General features: G+C 40.0%; 1 protein-coding gene across 3 annotated transcripts in view; it reads left to right on the top strand.

Moving 5' to 3' along the window:
• SAMD4A (sterile alpha motif domain containing 4A) overlaps positions 1–22540 on the top strand; it is a 240429-nt gene that overhangs the window by 42869 nt on the left and 175020 nt on the right. The window lies entirely within an intron of this gene.

The following is a 22540-nucleotide window of genomic DNA, read 5'->3' as shown; positions in this document are numbered from 1 at the left end:
TTGTTTGTTAGTCTTTTGGGAAATGCACGGACTGGGAATTGAACCCAGGTCTCCCTCACAGCAGGCAAGAATTCTCCCACTTGCACCCCCGTCCTTTGATTTTCAATGTGGATTATTTACTGCCATCTGCAATTCCAAAAAGTCATGATTGGATATATGCAGTTAAAAGGCACATACTTGGGTGAAAACCAGAGTTTTGAAAAAGAGAGCACATGGGGCATTTAGTAGCCCTTACATGGCATCATTTTACAGTGGGCGAGGGAACTTCCCAGAGATGCCGTATCAGTGATGTGACGATTAGCAGGAGACCCCAGGGAACGCCTGTCCTGCTGGAGGTTGAGGCTGGTGGCCAAAGGTGCTGGGTCTTTTTCAGAAATGACTGGAGGTGACAAGGAGTGCTGCTTACTGTGTGTCAGGCATCGTGCTAAGCACTTTGTTTACGTGACCTGTATCCCATCAACACGAATGAGTAGGCACCGTTATAAATGAGAAAACTGAGGCCCAGAGAGGCTAAGCCCCCTGCCAGAATCTCAGAGAGAGCATTAGACAGGGGTTGAGCCCGTGAGCCAGGGTCAGACCTTGGCATTCATTCATTCTCAGCCACTGAGAGCTCTGTGACGGTGGGCAGGTCGGCTAGACTCTGTGTGCCTTGTTCCTTCATCTGTAAGACCAGAATACTAGCACTGCCTTCCCCTTAGGGCGGTCCTTTGGAGCAAGAGATGGTGACCGTCTGATGCTCCTTTTATCTACCTTATCGACAGATGAGTAAAACGTATGGATTAAAAATAAATAATAATGATAAGGGGAACAAGTGTCAAAATAAATTTAGTAGATTGAAATGCTGGTGATAAATGAGAGGGAGGGGTAAGGGGTTTGGTATGTATGGATTTTTCCCTTTTTATTTCTTTTCTGAATTGATGCAAATGTTCTAAGAAATGATCATGGTGATGAATATGCAATGATGTGATGATAGTGTGAGTTATATTGATTATATATCAAAAATGGAATGATCATATGGTAAGAATGTTGGTGTTTGTATGCTGTTATGTTTAATAAATCGAAAAACAAAAGAAAGAGAGGATGGCCATGAAGCGCTTGCTATAGCACCTGGTGCGTAGTGAATTGCTTAGGAAACATTGCCTGATTTGCAGAAGGTAGAGAGTCGATATTGAACGTTTCTCTGTGACTACTTGGATAGTTTAATCTCACAAGAAACAATTCATTTTTTATTGTAAAGGCAATACATGCTTATTAGAGAGCATTTAGAAAGTAGAGCTAACAAGAAAAAAAATTATCCCACCATCCGAACATAATCTCTGTTAGTATTTTGCTCTTTATACTGTGCTGTTTTTATATGGATTGTTCATTCCATATAAACAATCTTGCAAGTTTCTTTTTCTGCTTTAAAAATGATGGTATGATTATGTAAGTCTCATTTGATTCCCTCTATAAATATAATTATAGTGGCTATAACAATTTACTTTATTGCTCCATTGTTTGCTTTTTGACTATTATAAATTAATGTTGTCATGAACATCTTCTTGAAAGAAACTGTATTAAAAAAATAGATTTGGAGCATTAAACACATACACAATGTAACTTAAAAAAATTATTGTATAGAATTTCCACTTACACTCTGCCTTTACATGTACAGACTTCTAAAAGAACCCATACTTTACAGCATCCCTGTTAAATAGTTCAAAGGGTGTTAATTTCATCCCTCTGACTGCTCTGATGGGAGCAAGCAGACTCATCTAGAATAAAACAATCATAAATTCATTTCAGCAGTATTTAGGTGCCCATTTTTACCCTAACCTATTCTAACTACTGGAAGAGTGAGAAAGATGTGGAAAGAAGTTTGAGGAGCAGTCTCTCCTTTAAGGAAATATGACATAAGTCCTTTCCACCGTAAAAATAACTCAGGTCTCTGTGCTTTAATTCTGGGGTGTGTGTGTGTGTGTGTGTGTGTGTGTGTGTGTGTGTGTGTGTGTGTGTGTTGTATTTGCACTTGCCGTGGGCTTGCTTCATCTGGTTTCCAATAGTGAGAGTTGAAGATTACAGAGCATCTTACCATCCTGATTGGCTGCCACAGATTCCTATGACATTAATGTTTACAAGCTGTTTGCAAAATGTTGCTTGGTGCTGCTTAATCTGTGGCATTTGCCTGCCTCTCACGCGTCCCTCTGCGGAAGGCAGAGCTGAGACTGGGGAGGGAGTTGGCCACTCTGGGCAGCCTTCTCTGAAGCAGATGCAGCAACCTCAGAAAGACCCAGGTCCTGTTGGGTCTCCATTCTAGAAACCACCGCCCCACTTCCACCGTCTATCCAGCACGTTTCTTTGGGGTTTTCCAAAATCTGTCTTTTTTTTCATAATCATCTGTTTTAAAGATTTAATTTTCAAAGTTCAGAGAAATTTAATGACTCAGAAAGTTCTTAATTTAGCAAGCAGGACACATATCTGCTCCAAGATTTTTGATACCCCCTCCTTTTGTTTGGTGGCTGGAGGGAGCCCATGGGTTGGCGTTTTTCCTTACTGTGGAAATGCTATGGAAAGGGACGCAGCTGCTCAGTGTGTCTTTACCTAGTTGCCAACAGTATCTTCGGTGCTACCAGAAAAAGGAGGGGCCCGAACCTCCTTTAAAAGCAAATCCCTCATGTGTTCCTCCCTGCCAGGTGGGGGTGGCAGTGGGGGACACAGTGCCACCTGTCCCTGGAGGTTCCACAGGGCCCACGGGAAAGACCCTGGCCAGAGCTGGGGTTAGCACTGGAATTAGGGGAGCACACGGCCCTGACATGATCTAGGCATAAAGGAGAGACAGGAGTGCAGTGAAATCCAGGCTGTCAGGCTGGAAGGTGGCACCCGTGATGGAAATAGGAGGTAGAGCTGAGGTGAGGAGCAGGACAGGAGAGCATGGCTTCTGCCATCCAAGTTTAACATCCTGGCAGGCAGCTGTAGAGAGGTGGGGCTGGAGCTCAGGGTGCTCCACTAGAGAGATTCCCTACTGGGCTGTGTGGAGAGCACATAGGAAGAATAAAGAAAAGGCCCTTTTCAAGAGACAGAATGCTTTTGTTGAAAAATTACTGAGGGTAAAATGTTTGTTTTATTCTTTGCGTCTGTTCCCCATCCTTCTCCCCTGCAAAAAAAAAAAAAAAAAGATGTTAATGTCCCAATTGCTGGAACCTATAGATATGTTATGTGGCAAGAGGAGATTCAGGTTGCAAATGGAATTAAGCCTCTTTAGCTCACTTTAAAAATAGGAAAATATTCCTGGATTATCTGGGTGGGTCCCGCCCTTAAAAGAAGAAGTTGGTGGCAGAATAAGAGTCATTGTCAGAGTGATACGATGCGAGAAAGGCTCAATCAGCCATTGCTGGCTTTTCAGATGGAAGTGGGGTCAGGAGCCAAGGAATGCAGGTAGCCTCAAGAAGCTGAAAAAGGCAAGGAAATGGATTCTCCCCTCGGGCATCGGGGGAAGTCTGCTGATACCTTGGCTTTAGCTCTTTTGCATTTGTGTTGTTTTAAGCCACTAACTTTGTGGTCATTTGTTGTACCAGCTATGGGAAACATACGGTTCTAATATGATCACTAAAAGTGGGCCCTGTTTGCTCTTGATGCTTCACCTGTGGGGACTAACTTACTTATTGGCATCTGAGTGCTTTTATGACACTCGGAGAGAAAGGTGAGTTTAGGAGGACACAGGTTTGAAAGAAATGAGTTGTCACAGACGGGTCCATAATTACAGGTTTCTCTTGGCCAGGGCACTTTTCTCTGCTGCGTGATTCTTCTGAGTGAACCCTTTTGGGCTATCCAGGAAAGGGAATTTAGTAGTTAAGTCCTTCTCCATGAATCAGACTGACAGCAAAAATCAGCCAAATTATTCAGACTATTGTGTTGGAATGTTTAAACTTGCTTGCAGGTTCTAAGACATTATTCAGTCTCTGAAATAAAAGCAAAATCACAATTAATATGTAGTTTTCATAGTAAGGAATGTGTTTGCTCTTTGAAAAATGGGAGCTCATTATGACCTTAAAAAACTTCTTTTCTTGGCACTGTTGATATTAAGTCAGACTATCTCAGGTGATTTGATTATGTATGCTGTAACTTGAAAGTTGGAAACACAGGTAGTGAATTCTTTCTGTCTTTTGATCTTTCTGCAGCCTGAGTTTTGTTTTTAATTGTAAATGTGACCCCCCGCTCTTCCAAAACTAGATCACTTTAGTTATGTTCTGAATAGGTAATGAAAGTTTCAAAAGGAAGCAGTTTTTGTAGCACTTTCTCTTCCAAACAAGCTGAGACTCATTTCTTCAATTTAGAACGAAATTGCAATGTGGCCAAATCAGCATTTTCATTTCCAATGAGTAGAATGTATTTCTACAAAAATATAAACTGAACTTTTACAATGTAGAGAAGGAACAAAGTTATCTGTCAAGAAGCATCTCCAGGCCCCAGAGCTCACAGAGTACCCATTATAGTCACCCCAGAAAAGCGTTTTCTTTACTGCAGAGTTTACCAGCTAGCTCAGCCTGGCACCGCAGCTTCTGACACTGGCTCTTACTCTTCTCTCCACTCAGGCTCTGAAAAGTATTCATTTTTTGGCACGTTTCTCCGGTCTTTGGTTCTGTGCTTCTACGGCTGGATATTTACTGATAGCTAAATGTTTTCTGTGACAAAGTTAATTTCTGAAGCTATCAATGTTTTTTTCGGAGCCAAATTGCATATAACACTAAGTCACTGTTGATAAAGTCTTACTACTATAAAAGTCCATTCTGATTTTTTTTTTAAGGTCAGACAGTATAGTTCTGTGAAATAGCTGATAGTCAATGATATAATAGTTTGAATTTGGCACAGTCTTACAATAGCTCAGCTCCAGTGCATTTTTTAGGCATGAGTGTGTAGAAAGAAAATAAGCTATAAAAAAACACTCACAGCCAGCTGTTAAAGGGGAAATTTTGATTATCTCTGTCTCTCTCACTCTCATCACTAGATATGCCCAAATCTGAAGTAATTAAAATAAGAATCTGTTATGACCCTGGTTAGGTTTAAATGTTTGTTTAAGATTTTACCATAATAAGAATGATTAAAAACCAGCATGGTTATAACTGGAGTTTAAAGCATGTTAAGTTTGTGCATTAAAAATCATATGAATTGTGATTACTCAAAGCTATATAAAATAATGGCATAGAAATATCGTACTTTAATTTATAAAAGGAAGCCATTGAATCTTGACTGGGTCTATGGATTTTGAAGGAAAAAAAAAAGCCAAAAAAATTCAAAGAGGAACTAGTATTAATAATGTCATAGCCCTTTTCCCTTTTTATACACAGAACTTCATATATTAATAGTAACAACAACAGTAACGAGCATATTCCTTGTTTCCCTTAGAAGTGGCCTCCAAGACTTCACGAGGCTCTCCATGTTGGCAAATGAGCAACCCGACACCGGTCGCCTTGTGGAGTAGAGAAAATTCCTTGGGCAGCCCCAGGTCCCAATCTTTGATCAAAAATCATATCCTAAGAAAAAACATCTGAAGACATTCTTCCTTGTGCTAGCCTTTTCCCCTCTAGTTTTGGCCTCTGAGTTTCTGGGGGATTTTTTTTTTTTAACATGGGCAGGTACCGGGAATCGAACCCGGGTCCTCTGGCATGGCAGGCAAGCATTCTTGCCTGCTGAGCCACCATGGCCCACCCCCTGGGGGATTAAAAAGGGAATCTGGCATAGTAGATTCTGCTAACATGTTGAGTTTGGTGGGAAACAAACCAGGGATGACTGCTGTTTCTGCAGGTAGACCAGAGTAGACAGATCTACCTGGAAACAGAAAACCTTCAGATTGTGCCTTTCCCTTGATTGACCTCAGCTCCCAGGTCTCTTGCTGAGAGGCAAGCCGGCTAGAGAGTGGTTGGAACCTGGCATTGTGGGAGTGGAGTTTCCACTGGTTTCCAAATTGCTTTTCTGAACAGCAAAAGATTTGAATGATCACTTTAAAAGTTGGCTTTTTGTGTTTGGAAAATAACAGTTAAAACTTTACCAAAAAATGCATTTGTTTTCTATTTCAGGGAAAAGCCTTTCCATTATGGTTTAGGTTGCATGTAAAACTTTTCTAATTTTTTCATTTTTTTAGCTTGTCCCTAAATATCTGTATTTTCATGGTAGGATACCATCATATTTGTATTCATTTGGATATGATGGACTCACCTGCATGTCTCAAAGTCTTCTCCAGTCATTAGAAGCTCTTTCCTGCTCAGTGCAGTTTGGACTGTCATTAATTTTACCTCTTATTTAAAAATCTCATCTTTCTTTGCATGTGAATGTCTTCATTTCCCCTCATGCCTATTCAGTCAACTCTAATTGCTGCTTCTTCAATCTAGGGTCATCTTCATTAGTTTAATTACTGTAGAAGCTTATTTCCTAAATGTGCTAATAGCGTGAAAATGACTTATTTCTATGTTCTCTGTTGTGCTATGCTAAGAAACGAGCTAAAGGAAAATTTAGACAGGGAGATTGGCAAACATCAGTTTTCTTGACTGGCCCATTCATGATCGCTGCACCCACTCTCATCCACCTGGGTACCAGGACTTCGGGGGTGAGGGGCTAAAACTGATGCAGGGGAGGGGATGGGTCTCTGAGTCCATCAGGAACAGAAAGAGATACAATCCTCATGGACAGTCAAAGCCAAGAAAAGCAAATGACCTCACTTTGAACAAGAATAGGGACGCATCCAGGAGCAGATGGCCTGGGTAGGAGCTGGTGGAGTTTGGAACAGGACGGGAGCAGGGTGGGAATGGACTGAGACAGGCACTCGGTCCTGCCACTGGCGACAGGGTGTCCTGATTGGCCTCTCTTGGTACAACATAGGCTGGCAGAGTGCAGCACGTCAGGCTGGTTTGAAGCGCGAGGGCTGATGGTGAACAGTCATGATGCAAGGAGAATGTCTTTACAGTATATCCAAGGGTCTTCGTGTATTGTTGAAAAATTACCCCTCTAAGATGCTCAGGCTTTTACGATATACGGTATACTACTATTCCCAGGCTCCGACTGAGGTCTCACAGTGCCTTATTTCCGGTGCGCATTTCCGAATGAAGGTGGACCATGATTTATCTGTACTTGATCTTCTACTCCTAAGATTGCTTCACTTTGCTCCTTAGGTTTCATATATCGTCTCTCCTACTCTATAACAATTGCACATCATGATGTGTTTTAGAGAAGAGTTCCTTAAAAAGTATGGTTTTGGAACTCCACAATTCCCCAAAATCCTTGCAAGAGGATCTGCAAGGTCAGACCTATTTTCACAATACCAGGATGTTGTTTGCCTTTTTCACTCTCTTTAACTCATGATTGTACAGAATAAGGCAAGTTCATTGATGCGGCTTTCGATTTCATGTTGCAGATAACCTTTAAGAAATGATTGGTTGTGAAGCTTTAGATTATATTTAAAAAGAATATCCATAATTATCTGAGAAGGCTCTTAAAATACCCCTTCCTTTTCCAACTGCATTTCTGGAAGCCTGGAGTTCTTCATATTCTAAACCAAAACAACCTGTCGCCACAGATCTGAAGCAGAAGGAGCTATGAGAATCTGGCTAACTTCAGTTAAGTAAGATATATGCAAAAATGTAAAAAAAAAATAGCCTCTTCTCGCTAAAGTTTCTTCCTTCTGAAAATACAATTATTTTTAATGTTATGTCAATATATAATGGGTTCATTGCTACTTTTAAATAAATTAATGAAAAACTGTCTTTTAAATGTCTCAGTTTTAATGTGTAATATGATAATATAGGTAGATCTCATCCATTTAACAAAAGCTCTTTGGGGTTCCCAATAACTTTTATTTATTTATTTTATTACATGGGCAGGCACCGGGAAATGTACCCAGGTCTCCGGCATGGCAGGCAAGAACTCTGTCACTGAGCCACTTTTGCCTACCCCTCAATAATTTTTAAGAGTGTAAAAGGGTCCTACCACTAAGATATTTGGGAACCACTGCTTAGCATAAGCATTTTGTCTGAATTATGCAAAAAATGTGTTCATTTAATAGCATAAAGGCATGCCATGAAGTCAGATATTGATAACAAAAGTGACTTTAGGAAATAGTCTGTTTTAGAGGTTGGTGCATTTCCTTGCTCATTTTTCCCTGTACCAAATGAATTCCCATTACTGTGATACCTGGTATAAACCTAGAATAAGCATGTGGGAAACATTTACTTACTATTTCTTCTCTTTTCATAAAATGTTTCAGATTGTCAATTATACTTCAATATAAGCAAACAGTTTTGCCCTTTTTTGCACAAGGGACCTGAGCCTTTACACAAAATTTCATTGATTCTATTATTTGTCCATTAAAATAAAGGCCAAAGTATCAGGATTTCCTAAGAGGAAAACCAGAGAAGCCACTTTACTTCTCCCAGTTTAAAGAGGGGTTATGAAATGGAAAGTGGGTGTGTGAATATTTAATAAAGTCCAAGAGTCGGAGGCAAGGCCATAGTTGGAACCTGGTTCTCTTAAGTTTGGCTCAATCATCTCAAAATATGCTATTCTTGTTGCGTCACCCTTTTTTGGTTCTATGCCTAATGAATGTTCAATAATTATTAGTTACTGAAAGGGTGTGATAAATACCACATGTCTAATGCAGAGAGATGGATTTCAAGTCAAGAGCCTTGGCTCCTTTTCTTGGCTCCTCACCAGCTTGCCTTGTGACCTTGGACAAGTCACTTGACTTTGCCAGTGCTTCTGGGTGTCGAAAGAAAACTGACCCACGTTTCAAGGTGAGAGGCACCTTCGTGGTTTACACGTAATTCTTTTTGTACTCCACCTCATTTAATTCTCACGGCAAACCTCTGAAACAACTGGTAGGTGTCACTACTTCCATTTTACAGTTGAGGAAATATTTGAGATCATTTGATTAGCAAGTGATGACACGACTCTTACTCCTTTTCATAACAATACGAAACCTTTTGTCAAAGTTTACATGAACTGCAGTCTCTTGGCCTTTGAAAAATATATGTTCTGAGTGCAGGAGAGATACCTGGTCCTCAGATTGGAACTCTGAATTATTTTATATAGAAATATTGCTACCTGTGGTTCTTCAGGACTAATTATGCTGTAAGTACTATGTTTCTGGAACGGGACAGGCTAACTGGATGTTTGTGGTCTGGCCTAGGCCCTTGACCACCTCTTACAGCATTGTTTCTGAGGATAAAGGTGTCCCAAGTGCCATACAACCTATTTATAATTGAACTTTCAGAACATAGAGCATTTATAGGTGGGTACTGTCTGTGCTCTATTTTAATGTTTACCATTTTAATTTTCTGACTTGAAATAGTAATATGGTACTGCTAATATTTTAAGTAAAAATATTTTATTTGAAAATGATAGCTTTAAAAATAGGCTATTTTTGAAAGTTATACTCCATTATTTAATTATATATATATATATGGAACTTCCCCAGCCCCCAGAGAAGACCGATTTAATTACATAATAGAGATTGGCAAGAAAGATATTTTCTTGTCAGAAATGTACTATATATAAGGGTAAAATTTTGTTGTATCCATCCCCTTTCACATAAAGTTTATTTGTATGTATAAGTGGCCATATAATTTATGGTATATATCATGTGACTCCATAAAATCGCATACTGTTTCTACAAAAGATAACTATAGGCAAATAGCTGCCTCTATTTAAGTGGAATCCGTCTAGAGAATGAAAGTATAAACCTCCTTCCCATAGGAAAGATAATAAATTGCCTTGCTTCCTTGGCTCATGCACATTTTATATCCGTCTTTATTGTTCTCAAAAAAGAGAACAATAAAGACGGATATAAAATGTATGTTACTCCCTGCGATTTCTTACGTTCTTGGAAAAAACCTTTCCATAACTGTCTTGAGTTATGTGACTATGCTTATCATTATTTTTCTATTTTTTAAAACTCCCTAAGTCTTTCATGAGCAGGCACATCAACAAAAAGATCACCTACTATTATATCACTTTTCTTTGCCTTTCTCTTACATTAGAGGCCTCTTAGGGCTTCCTGTCCTGTAGTGAAGCTTGTGCGTCTTAGGGGTTGTGTGGAAGGCTTTAACCATGGGGTCAGGGTGGGGGAGAGCTCTGTCCTGCTGGAGGCCCCAAACTTCTGGCAAGGTGATATTGCAAATCACCTAAAACAGATGGTTCTCTCTGTAGATAGATAGATAAGAGTCAACATAACCTCCCTTATTGGCTCATTCCAGAACTTTATTAGGGAAACTTAACTGTTTTGAGTTCTTTTGGTAAACTAAGTGTTTATAGATTAAACTTACTGTCTTTGATTTATTATTGCTAAATTAATGTAATTATTTTGTTTTGGAAAATTGTGAGCCTCTTATACCTGTTCTGTCACCAAGCTTGTGGTTTACTTTTACTCTAATTTCCTAAGTAATAATGCACATTTTAAGAATTCTAACTTAAAAAAATAGTAAAATTTCATGTTTTAAGGTGACAATGGAGAAACAATGTCTTTTTAAAAAAAGGAGAATTCTGAATGTCAGCTAAAGAAAGCTGATGCCAGGTTGGAATCTTTTCCTGGGTGATTTGACCTCTGGAGGGTCAAAATGATCCTTGTTTTACTTGATATTTAATTTATTCAAGACTCTAATAAATAGCGAGTATATATTAACAAACCAAAGAATTTTAAATCGTTCTGAAATTAAATATTTAATGGATGTGATATTTAAATATGGTAATTTTTTTTCTATTCTTTGAAAATAAGAGAGAGAGAATGGAAGGGTCATTCATTTTCTTGAGATAATGTGTTCCATAGAATATATATGGTATTTCTTTCTCAAGTGTACATGAAAGAATTGTGGCTTCCAGACACACTGAGTTCTTTCAGTAAAGAACATATGCAGCTGCACATTAAAAATTATATGTATAAACATATAACCAGTTAGTTATAAGAGCATGCAAACAGGGATTACTACACCAGCAATTTCACAGAAAGCACCAAACCATTTCCTTCATTCAAAAAACAGTTCTCACGAGTAAAACATGGAATAAAGATGAATAACAGGGGGAAGAAATGTTCAAATAAATTTAGATTGAAATGCTGGTGATCGGTGAGGGGGAGGGGTGGGGGTATGGTATGTATGAATTTTTTTCTGTTTTCTTTTTATTTCTTTTTCTGAATAGATGCAAATGTTCCAAGAAATGATCATGATGATGAATATGCAACTATGTGATGGTATTGTGAATTACTGATTATATATGTAAAACGGAATGATCAAAAGTTAGAATGTTTGTATTTGGTGTTTTTTGGTATTTAAAAAAAAATTTAGAAATTAATTAAAAAAAAACATTTCTCAATTTTGGTTTGTTAGAATTAAATGAGGAAGAACCGAACCATCTCGAGGAAAGTGGTGTGAGAGGATCTTTTAAGTTAGCCAGTTCCCTAGTGGTTTCACATCTTGGTCTTCTTTGAAGCTGAGAAAATGAACAAATGTCTGGAATTATATGTGCTGATAGTGAAGGCGTCATTGAGCCGTTCGATTTCATGATTAATTTTAAGAAGTCATCCATCCTCTTTTTTATGGGGATTCCGACTAGTCCCTCTCACACAGCATCACAGAATTAGTAGTCAGGCCCTACTGATGCCAGCTCACTGTTCAGCAAGTATTCCAGTGCTGTTCTTTTCCCTGCAACTTAGGACAACATGTAGCCTGTGAATTTCTTGTGAGATGGGCACTTGATTTTAACCATGATGGAGACAAATTTACTGATAACCACATTGTGTGGGCAAAACTCGTCCTTTCTAACATCAAGATGGATGATGATTTCTAGGTGTGTTCTGGAGTTATTGCAAGAGATTAGTATGATGGGATTTTTCTTTAAAAAGCAGTTCCATTTGTTACCCTGTTTTTTCAAGGGATTTGCAACTGATTGTGTCCAAACATTAACATTAAGCTAACCCTTGTTCTTTGGAAAATTACTTACTCAAAGAGGTCTTGGGCAAGAAAGAATAATTTACTTATTGGATCTCTATAAAGCAATGAAATTTCTCCCAAGGCTAACTATATCATAGGGCTGACACTTTATTTAAAAAGGCATATTCTAAATAAAAAAGAATGCTGAAAGAATATGTATCTTGCAGATACAAAGATAAGAGAGTGCCCCTTTATTTGTCAATATGATGCTATGTGTTTTGAAGGTGGATTTATAGAATCATTTTCAGTGTGAATTTAGCTGCTGTAAAATACATTCTTACCACTGATTTAAAATAAAGTGAATTATGTATGGAAAGATTGCTAAGACTTATAATCTACTTATTGACATAATTAATAGACAATTAAGTCAAAATGTTAATTTAGGCAGGATCAGTTTCTGGTATTTGGATATCAATATATCATATATTCAGTGGATATGACACTGAAAACGGTGACAACTTTCTTCCCACAGAATCTTAAATTACATTAAAAATTCTTAAATCCCTCATGGGTGGGGAGGGGGCTAATCTTGAGCTCCTGCCATCTCATTTACATTTTTTTTTCTGGCTGTGTCCGTAAAAGATCTACATAGCAGGTATTCTTTCCCTATATAATGTATATTTGGAGGAAATAACTACAACTAAAGAATACATTAGTATAGACCCCTTGTTTAAAAACCGCGGAGGGGGTTTGTTTCCCAGACCATCACCAAAAAAAGTAAAACCCACGGAGGTATCATGCTTGTGGCTAGGAAGAACAGTTTTTGATCTAACTGGAGACAGAAAGAAAGGCAGATGAGTTTGTTTTAAAAAATACACTCGTCCTTTGGGCTTGGGAGGTTTTTTTCTTTCTTTACTTTTTCATTGATCCCAGGGGAACTTCTGTTGGTTGATCTTAAAAGTTAGCCACACTCATCAGCCTCAGCAGGTCCCTAATTCAGCCTTAGCTGGGCTGTTCTGAGCAGCCTTTGCACCAGGCATGCAACTAACACTGACAACTACCCTAAGGCAGTATTCCCTATACACTGGCCTGCGCAGAGAGCTTCATGTATTTCTTCTTATGAGGCTGGTGTTACGATAAACCCTCGTTTTTCAGCTGCTGAAATGGAGAGTTTGGTTGTTAAATTAACTTGCCGTAGGTTACACAGTTAGCAGCTGTTCTAGTTTGCTAGCTGCCGGAATGCAATATACCAGAAACGGAAGGCTTTTAAAAAAGGGGAATTTAATAAGTTGCAAGTTAACAGTTTTTAGTTTGTAGGTGGAAATGTCCCAGTTAAAGCAAGTCTATAGAAGTGTCCAATCACAGGCATCCAGGGAAAGATACCTTGGTTCAGGAAAGCCGATGAAGTTCAGGGTTTCTCTCTCATCTGGAAGGGCACATGGTGAACACAGCGTCATCTGCTAGCTTTCTCTCCTGACTTCCTGTTTCATGAAGCTCCCTGGGAGATGTTTTCCTTCTTCATCTCCAAAGGTTGCTGGCTGGTGGACTTTCTGCTTCGTGGTGCTGCAGCATTCTCTGCTCTCTCTGAATCTCTCATCCTCCAAACTGTTTCCTCTTTTATAGGACTGCAGTAAACTAATCAAGACCCACCCAAATGGGTGGAGACATGCCTCCACCTAATCCAGTTTAACAACTGCTGTTGATTGAGTCACATCTCCAGGGAGATGATCTAATTACAGTTTCAAACATACAGCACTGAATAGGGATTAGAAGAAGCGGCTGCCTTTACAAAATGGGATTAGGATTAAAACATGGCTTTTCTAGCAACATGCATCCTTTCAAACCGGCACAGCAGCTGTTGAGCAGTCGTCAGGACAACCCTGTGATGTAGGTATTGATATTAGGATTTTCTGAGGATTTAAAGAATTAGCAAATGGGAACTGCTTAGAACAGTGTCTGGAACCTTGATAAACACTGTTGTAAATTTTAGCTGTCTTCATCATCATCACCATCATCACTGGAACTAAATCAGTCCCATCCCCAAATCAGTGTTGCCAAGGCCTGTATAAAATGACAGTGAATAGAATAGTAGTCGCAGCATTCCCTTCCTGCCACCTGGATATAATCTACCCAGATGTCCCAGAATAAGGCAAGTGATAATAAATGGGGTAGATTTATATGGCTATGGCCCGACATTGCCAGTTTAGCAACAGCTTCTCTAGATGTAAGGCAAAGTGTTTTGTTTTGTTTTTTTTTACTGTTTTTAGGTCTGAACTAACTTTTTGTGAACTAGAATTTAATTAGGTAGAAAAGAAGTCTTTTAAAGGAATATGTGTTAATGCTATGGTGCTTTTGGAGAGAACTTCGTAGTAATTCAGAAACTGAACCTGGAGAAAAAAAGTCATTTTTTTTTTTTCTTTTTCTTTATATGCTCTGATGGTTGATATTAGGTCAGGTGACAAAAGGAGCTGTTTTGAAGTCCCAACCTCTAGGCAAAGGTTTGGCATATTTCAACTCCTAGATTTCCTGTTTAAATTTTTAAAATAGCACCTCTTGAATTCAAGCAACACAGTCATAAAGTCATCTTCCCTTGCTGGCACTGTTCACGGAGGGCCCACGAAGGCTATCATAGAGGCAGACTTATGGTTAAAAACATCCAAGGAGGGTTTAGTTTGTGTTTATTTTCAGAACAACTTTTAGAATGCATAAGCATTGCTAGATTCTAGATCATATTCTTTCTTTTTAGTCTCCTCTATCCAAAGAAAATAAATCTACCCCCTAAAATATCTAGGATTTTGAATGCTTCCTAATGCACTGATAGAATAAAAAGCAGACTCCTCTGATTTTGACAGTGTGTGCAGGTGCAGCTAGAATCATTCCTGACACGGCAATGAGGCAGAGAACGGTTATTTGGGGGAAAAGGATTAATCTTTTAAAAATAAACTTTATTCGCTACACATTTCTATGTCATTCAACGTAGGAAATATAAGAATAGAATAATGAATATTTCTTCTATAAGAATTTTTCTTTGCGGTAAGGAAAGTATTTTGTTGATTTTTGCACGTACAGAAAGTGTCAAGTATGCACATCGGTGCTTTTGGCCTAAAAAACTAATATTTTGAACGGCAATAGTTTTGTAGTAGTGGACACTAAGATAAGGCTTTAAATGGGAGAAAAGCATTTTTCTTGGTAGTAATACTATGTTGCTGTTTTTGTCTGGAGATTTTTTTATTTTATTACATTAACTTCGATGTTTTACTGAGAAAACAATAGTTATAATATCTTCTTTCTATTTTGCGTGCTCATTATCTAGTTCTTTTAGAGGAAAATTTTCTCAAATAACCAGGCAACTAATAGAGGAATGATTCAGGACCTAATAATAGGGAAGAAGGATGTAGAATTACAGTGAGCCTTAGGTGTAAACTCTTGGTGTTATCGTCAAATGAGCATATACATAGAGTTGTGGTTTGCATTAAAGGCATTGACCTGATAAATGCAATCATTTAAAATATGTCACAATTTTGGTAACTCTGCTTTGACATTGAGGAATTCCAAAAAATGGAAGTGGCCCAGGCCTTACAGACAGGACCTTATTGATTTGTTCCCAAGTGTAAACAACAGTCGTTTGAGCTGAGGGCAGGCTGCTGCCGCTGGGAAAGCTTCGAGGCCAGTGGGTTGCAGCCTTGGCTGTCCATAGAATCATCGGGAAGTTTTGAAAATTACTGATTCTTGGTCTTAGCCTTTGTGGTGCAACCTGAGTATTGGTTTTAACCTCTCAAAGTGTGCTCTTTGCATGCATATTTTATGTTTCCTGAAAATGGGCTCAATATAATATGATAAATATCTAAGGCACTGTTATGAGTTGCTTTGTGTCCCCCAAAAGGATATGCTGGAGTCCTGAACCTGTGAGTTTGGCCTTACCTGGAAGTAGGGTCATTGCAATTGGACTCCATTACATTAAAATGAGGTCATTCCCGAGGAGGCTGGGCCCTTAATCCAATACAACTGATGTCCTTATAAGAAGAGGCTATTTGGACACGGATCCAGAGAGACACAGAGGGAGAAGAAAGCCATGTAACGACAGGGTCAGAGACTGAGTGTGTTATGCCATGAGTCAAGGAGCGCCAAGGATTGCTGGCCACCCTCAGAAGCCAGGAGAGAGACAGGGAGTGGATTCCTCCCTGCAGGCTTCAGAGGGAGTGTGGCCCTTTTGAGACCTTGATTTCAAATATCTAGCCTCCAGTATTGTGAGACAATACATTTCTGTTGTTTTAAGCCAATCAATCAATCAACAAACAAACAACAAAAAAGGGCTGTTGATCACCAACATCTGTATCATCTGGGAACTTGTCACAAATGTAGAGTCTCAGGCCCCATGCCAGCCCTTCTGACTCAGAAGCTCTTTGGGTTCAGCAAAGTCCCAGGTGATGCCCGTGAAAGCTGGAGAGGCACTTTTGATGCCCCTTAGGCTGACAGGTCTGTATGTCCTCTGAAAGTGGAAGGCATTTAATTTTGTAGCTGAATAACTAATTGATCCAGGAATTGCTGGAATCCATTGGATAATGTCTAGAATAAGTTTCTGTAGTTTTGGAAACAAAAGCATGACTGCCACTGAGGTCATTCGTGCAAGGCAGAATTTGAGGAGCATTCCTGGGATTGCCTGCAGCCACCTGAATCTGTTGGAGATTCCAAACTTCCTGCAGAGTGTGATGAAAATACAGCTGAGACGTTGCCGATGACCAACAGTCCTGGGTCTGGGCAAGACACCTGAAACGGACCCATCACTTAGGGGCAGACTCAGTCTCTAAGTTAAGAGACCGAAATGTAAAAGCAAGCCATTGAAAATTTACAGGGACAAATATGAATGCCACTAGGCTGTGCTTTTTCTCTCTGAAGGCAGACCTAGATGAAAAGGCCAGTCATAACCAGAAGGTTGACTGGTGAGCCTGAGCTCAAACCAGGGGAGCTGGGAGAGTGGAAACGGTTACATTACAAGTTTGACTGTTTTCTGTCTCCTCCAAGGCCATAGGTCTGCCAGGGCAGGGACTTGTTCACTGTTCTTTTTTAGCAGCCAGGAGCGTGCTGTCCCTGACCCCTTGAATGGGTTCTGCCAGTGCTGCCTCAGTGGCTTTCCTTGCTCTGTGGCTCCGTGGCAGGCCACCTTCTTTTCTTTTAAGGTCAAGCTGATGGCTTGGCTGACCTGTGTGCCTATCTAAGGTACAGCTCCTGTGTTTTCTCTCTCTGAGGGCCACCCTATATCCTCCACGTCCAGCTTCTCAGCAGTTTACCTCAGTGGAGTTCCCATGTATTTAAAAAATGGATTTTAGCATTAAAAAGCCCAGTTCCATTTTTAAAGACCCTGAGCAGGTTGGAGGGCATTGATAGTCACAGCGTAGTCTAATCCAAGTTAGTGAATATTGGGGACCAAATCTGATGACATAACAGATAACTGTGATGACAGCTCTGTGAAGAAACATTCAGGACATCAATGAAAAAGGAGAAAAAGGGTAAATGATTCCAAAGTGCTAATCCTTGGCCACTGGAAGCATGATGGCAGATTCTGCCAGTGGAAATAGAGGAACCCAGATAGGGATCTGTTTTGGGGAAACAAAGGGTGATTTTGATTTGGACTTGGTGAATTTGCAGTAAGTATGGGCATCTGTGTAGAAATATTCTGAAGACAGGTGGGGGTTCCCAACAGCGGGGTTCTTGGTTAATACTGTGGGAACTCCTTTAGAGTCTCTTGACCTGGAATGTTCTCATTCTTTCCACTCTCCCTGCAACATTAGAAGGAAATGGACTGTGGTTGCCCAGGGCCCCTTCCGCTATAATTTACAACCAGGAAGAAAATGAGAAGGATGTTTCTGTTTTCATAAGAACTTAGTGTGTGGAGACAGTTTAACGGAGGGTGTCCCAGAGGAGCTGGTTTGATGTCATCCACTTCTGCTTTATTTCTATTGTGTCCTCTCCAATCACAGGCTAATAAAAGCATTGGACATCATTGAATGACTCTGGGCTACTCTTCTGGATTCTCCTCCATAGACTCTTAGTACACCACCCCTCTCTGAGCCAGAGGAGCCCAAGCATTACTGATCTAAGCCCTTTAGGAGACCACCTGCTTTCACATCGATTTCCATGCTAGCAGGACATTTCAGCAACAACCAGTTTAATTGAGACCAAATGATGTGCTCACTGAGGTTTGGTAAAAAACATACAGTTGAGACCCAGAAAGTAAATTCTGGTCCTCCCTCTAAGATGCTTGTGAATTAATAGACTTCGAGAACCAACAGAATTGGCAAGAAAAGAAAATAATTCGTTTTACTCCTATGGCTATACAGTTGTTCTCAATTATTAAGCTAAATTGGCGTGGCTTAACATTTACTTTGTAATATAAAGGGTAGCTTGGGGGCGGATTTTGGTTGGTGTTGTTGGAAAAATGACCATAAATATCTAAAACATGAAAGATACAGCAAAGATATGCAGTAATTAAAAAAAAAATAGCAGAGGGGGAAAACTACAGCTTGTCAGGGTGCTTTCCAAATGTAAGCATTTTGTTGGCTAATAGTAGTCTTGGTATGCAAATCTGGAGTTGACAGCAACCGTCAGTCTGTTTGCTCTTTAGGATGTTATGAAATGAGATTCGGTTTCCCATGCCTTCTTTAAATACTATCCAACTACGGCAAAACGCCCGACCATTTCTTTTTTAACACTTAGCACTTTTTGGCAGATGGCTTCCCTTGTTCCTCCTCCCCACGCCCCCCCAAAAGAAGGCTTTCAGGAGATTAGGCAACCCAAAGAAACTGCCAATGACAGTGTGTTGCTAATTCTATAAATATTTCTGTAAACTCGACTCAAGCAAAACATAATTTCGGCAATTGGAGAAATGGGCTCTCCTGCTGTTGTATACAACCAGATCACAAGCTCTCTGCTGTGCCGGGCAATTACTCCCACATTTCTGCCTTGACACCCTGTCATTAGTGTTCCCTGCACTAGGTGTGAGGTTGTAGGGAATGGAAGTAAACATTGCCATTCTGAAATTAGCCTCCCCAAAGTTCAGCAGTGAAAATAGCAAGAGTAAGTTTCCTTCCAGAACCTGGAAGAGCGTTTTGATTTTGTTTGTTGATACACTACTGTTCTTCTGACCGCCAGGTCCTGTTGACACAATGAGAAGTTAAATTCTTTCACACCTTTTCCTATTTACAAGTCTTCACAGAGAAAGCGGCCCCATCCTTTAGTGATTGCCACTTTAAATTGTCAAGTACACAAGGAGTACCGTCCCAAGGAATGGAACCTTATAATAAAATAATTTTTAAAAATTGAATTCTTTGAATTCCTCTGTGCATCTGTGTTCAGTGGGAGCGTTCAGCTCATGTCTCTCTTGCCCTACTTTTCTTTCTTTCCTCCCTTCTTCAGCCCTCCATACTTTGTACCTCTAATTCTCCTACTCCAATTTGAAATCTCTTTGATTTCTCCTGTTTAAAAACTAGTTGTTGCCAACGCACACTGTACTAGTTTGAATCTGTGGTGGACCCCGGAAAAGTCATGTCCTTTAATCCTCATACAGTATTGCTGGCTGGGAGGTTTAAAATTGTTCCCATGGAGATGTGACCCACCCAGTTGTTGGTGGTAACTTTTGATTAGATGGTTTCCATGGAGAAGTGTCTCCACCCATTTAAGGTGGGGTTGCTTACTGGAGCCCTTTACGAGGGAACCATTTTGGAAAGAGCTACAGAGTCCATGCAGCCAGAGACCTTTGGAGATAGAAGGAAAACATTCCCAGGGGAACTTCATGAAACAAGAAGCCTGTGGAGAAAGCTGGCAGATGCCACCATGTTCACCATGTGCCTTTCCAGTTGAGAGAGAAACCCTGAACGTCTCTGACCTTCTTGAACCAAGGTATCTTTCCCCGGATGCCTTAGATTGGACATTTCTATAGGCTTGCTTTAGTTGGGACATTTTCATGGCCTTAGAACTGTGGACTTGCAACTTAATAAATTCCCCTTTTTAAAAGCTGTAATATTTCTTGTATATTGCATTCTGGCAGCTAGCAAACTGGAACACACACCAAGCAATCCATGTTTTGCACTTAACCGAGGTGTAGTTTTGACTGTGTGTCTTAAACTTACTGGGTAGCTTGGCGTGTGTGATTGTGTGCTGCATGTGTTTGAGTTATCTAGTCCTTTTAGACTCCAGGTTCCAGGAGGCCCGGAAATGTGGTAGCTCTACTTTAATTAACATCCTATTTTAACACCTGATACAGGGTAATTAACACAGTTAATGTTAGATGTGACAGTTTATCTCCATCAGAATTTCACTTTCCACTATTTCCAAGATACTTCATTTCTTTCATACTAATTTATATTTTAATAACCTCTAAATTGTCATTTGAGATAGTAATAAGCTCTAATGTAGTGTTAATGTGGTGAACATGGCGTAAGAAGCTAATTGACATGGGATGTTATCAACTGGAATTTTATGAACTAAAACTTCTTATCTCTTGCACAACAACGAGCGATCTTATGGAGGAGCTATTTAGGAAGAAAAGCTGCCTGGCCTCACAGGGGCTCTGTACCTCGCCAGTACATTGCCCATGGCATGGCGGCGACTGACTGCTTTGATTTTCTAAGTTGAACAGCTCTCCCTTAAACCTCCTTTTGGAAGATTGGTCTAAAAACCGACCATACACCTGTTTGGTTAGCAGATTTTCACTTTCAATTGCATCCCTTCCAGATGTAAGGAGGCTGAAGGAAATACAAAGGAGCCGTCCATTCCATAAGCTTACTAAATTTAGATTCTAGGAGAAATAACTACACATTTCTCTGAACAGTGCTTGCTAGTTATGGAAAGCTCTCACATATAGGATTTCATTTGATCCTCACAATAATTGAGGGCAGGACAGCTATTATCATACCTATTTTATAGTTAAACCAAAGTTCAGGGAAGTTCAGTAACATGACTGTGGTTATGTGGCTGGTTAAGTTGTAGAGCTGAGTCGATGACTTGCTTCCTCTAACTCCTGCCCCAGAGTTTTGTTTTGTTTTTTTCCCCCAAATTACGTCCTACTTCTCTGATGCATTTATCCATATAATCTTGCTATCTAATTCTAAACAATTTCTATTTCTTAAAAGTTCAAAAAATTACGTATTCTTAATCCAACTAACCCATTACTCCCTAACTCTGGAGTTAACAAGTTCTATTCTAGTACTTAACCTGTCCTAACTCAGGCTCAGAAAAACTTTCTTGGATAAGGTGGTAAAAGGGACAGAAAGCAGAGAATCAGGTGGAAGGATGCTTCTGCCCCCCTCCCCCCATTTTTTTCCCCAAAGGAAATTTCTCTTAACTGCTGCCCTAAGATATGAGTTCTAAGTTTAACCCAGTGTAGCTTTTCCAAGGCTCAGTCTGTGAGATACACTTGCTGCTTCCTGGTGATCTCTCTGTTAGCCTGCCGGGGTAACTTTCTTTGGTTCATTCTCCTAGCGCATTTAGCTCCTGAATTATCTCTAGTACACAGCCTTAATCCCTAGTTTGTGTCCATGTGTTTGTTTTTATGATTTACCTTTTAGTTACTATTCCTGGGAAGCTCCACCAGAATGTAGATGGGGAAACAAAGACAGGGAAATCAGCTCTGCTTTGTGTTAGCAACTCGATCAGAATGTGGGAAGGGTTGAAGCCATTCGAACATGAGGTCTGTGGGTTATCAGGCACTTTCTTTCATCTTTCATCCTTTTTTTTTTTTGCCTGCCTCCTGCCTTTCGGCTCCTTTAAACTCCGGGGAGATGAGAGGACTAAAGTTCTATTTGTGACCCTCTGTTAGTTTATTTGTAAGCTGCAGGTCGAAGAGTAATATTATGTATAAAATCCAAACAGGACAATTGCTCATTTCATGCAGAGAGAGGATTTTAAAGGAAATCAGCTGACTTCCTGACTTGCGGAATGAATTGTAAGTTTTAGTTTCTGTCCTGTTAGGAAACAACAAGTGAATAGAATATTTGTATAAGCAAGCATTTAGTCAATGGCTGGAAATTTGTTAAAAAAAAAAAAAAATATATATATATATAGGGTAGGGGACGGAGAAGAGTGTCCTGTTTATTTTAGCATATCAAGATTGCTTTCTGTGAAACAAAGACAGAAATTGGTGTTTCTGAGCCCATTGGTGGTCTTGGGTCCTGAAAGGCCATTTCCTTTTGCCCCCAGTTGTTGGGTTGCCATAGCAACGTGACTCCTCCCTCACCACCCTGTAAGAATAACTGGATACAGATTTAGCTGCAAGTGAGGCCAAGATCAAAATCCAAATTTAGGAACCTGATCACAGAGAGTGGGAGGCCTGGGGCAGAGAACTGCTTTGTGTCCTTCCACAGGCTGCGCAGGAAGGGAAAACTTTTTGCCCAGGGAAACTTGGCTGCCACACCACAGAGGAGACTGCACCCAGGAAAGTAGTTGGATAACTGCATAGATGTCGGTTATTTAATGCTGTGGTGCAATCCTGGCTGGAATGAAATTGTTGGTGCTCTGAAAGTCAAGGATGAGACTCCTGGGCAAGGGACTCTAAAGAAAAACATTGAGTAGGCATTATAAAAATAAAGACACTCCAGGTGGGCCACGGTGGCTCAGCAGGCAGAGTTCTCACCTGCCATGCCGCAGATGTGGGTTCG

This window comes from Tamandua tetradactyla, chromosome 12, assembly GCF_023851605.1.
Source record: "Tamandua tetradactyla isolate mTamTet1 chromosome 12, mTamTet1.pri, whole genome shotgun sequence".
NCBI classification, from domain to species: domain Eukaryota; kingdom Metazoa; phylum Chordata; class Mammalia; order Pilosa; family Myrmecophagidae; genus Tamandua; species Tamandua tetradactyla.
The sequence above is the reverse complement of the archived record's forward strand: the minus strand, read 5'-3'. Positions and strand labels throughout refer to the sequence as shown.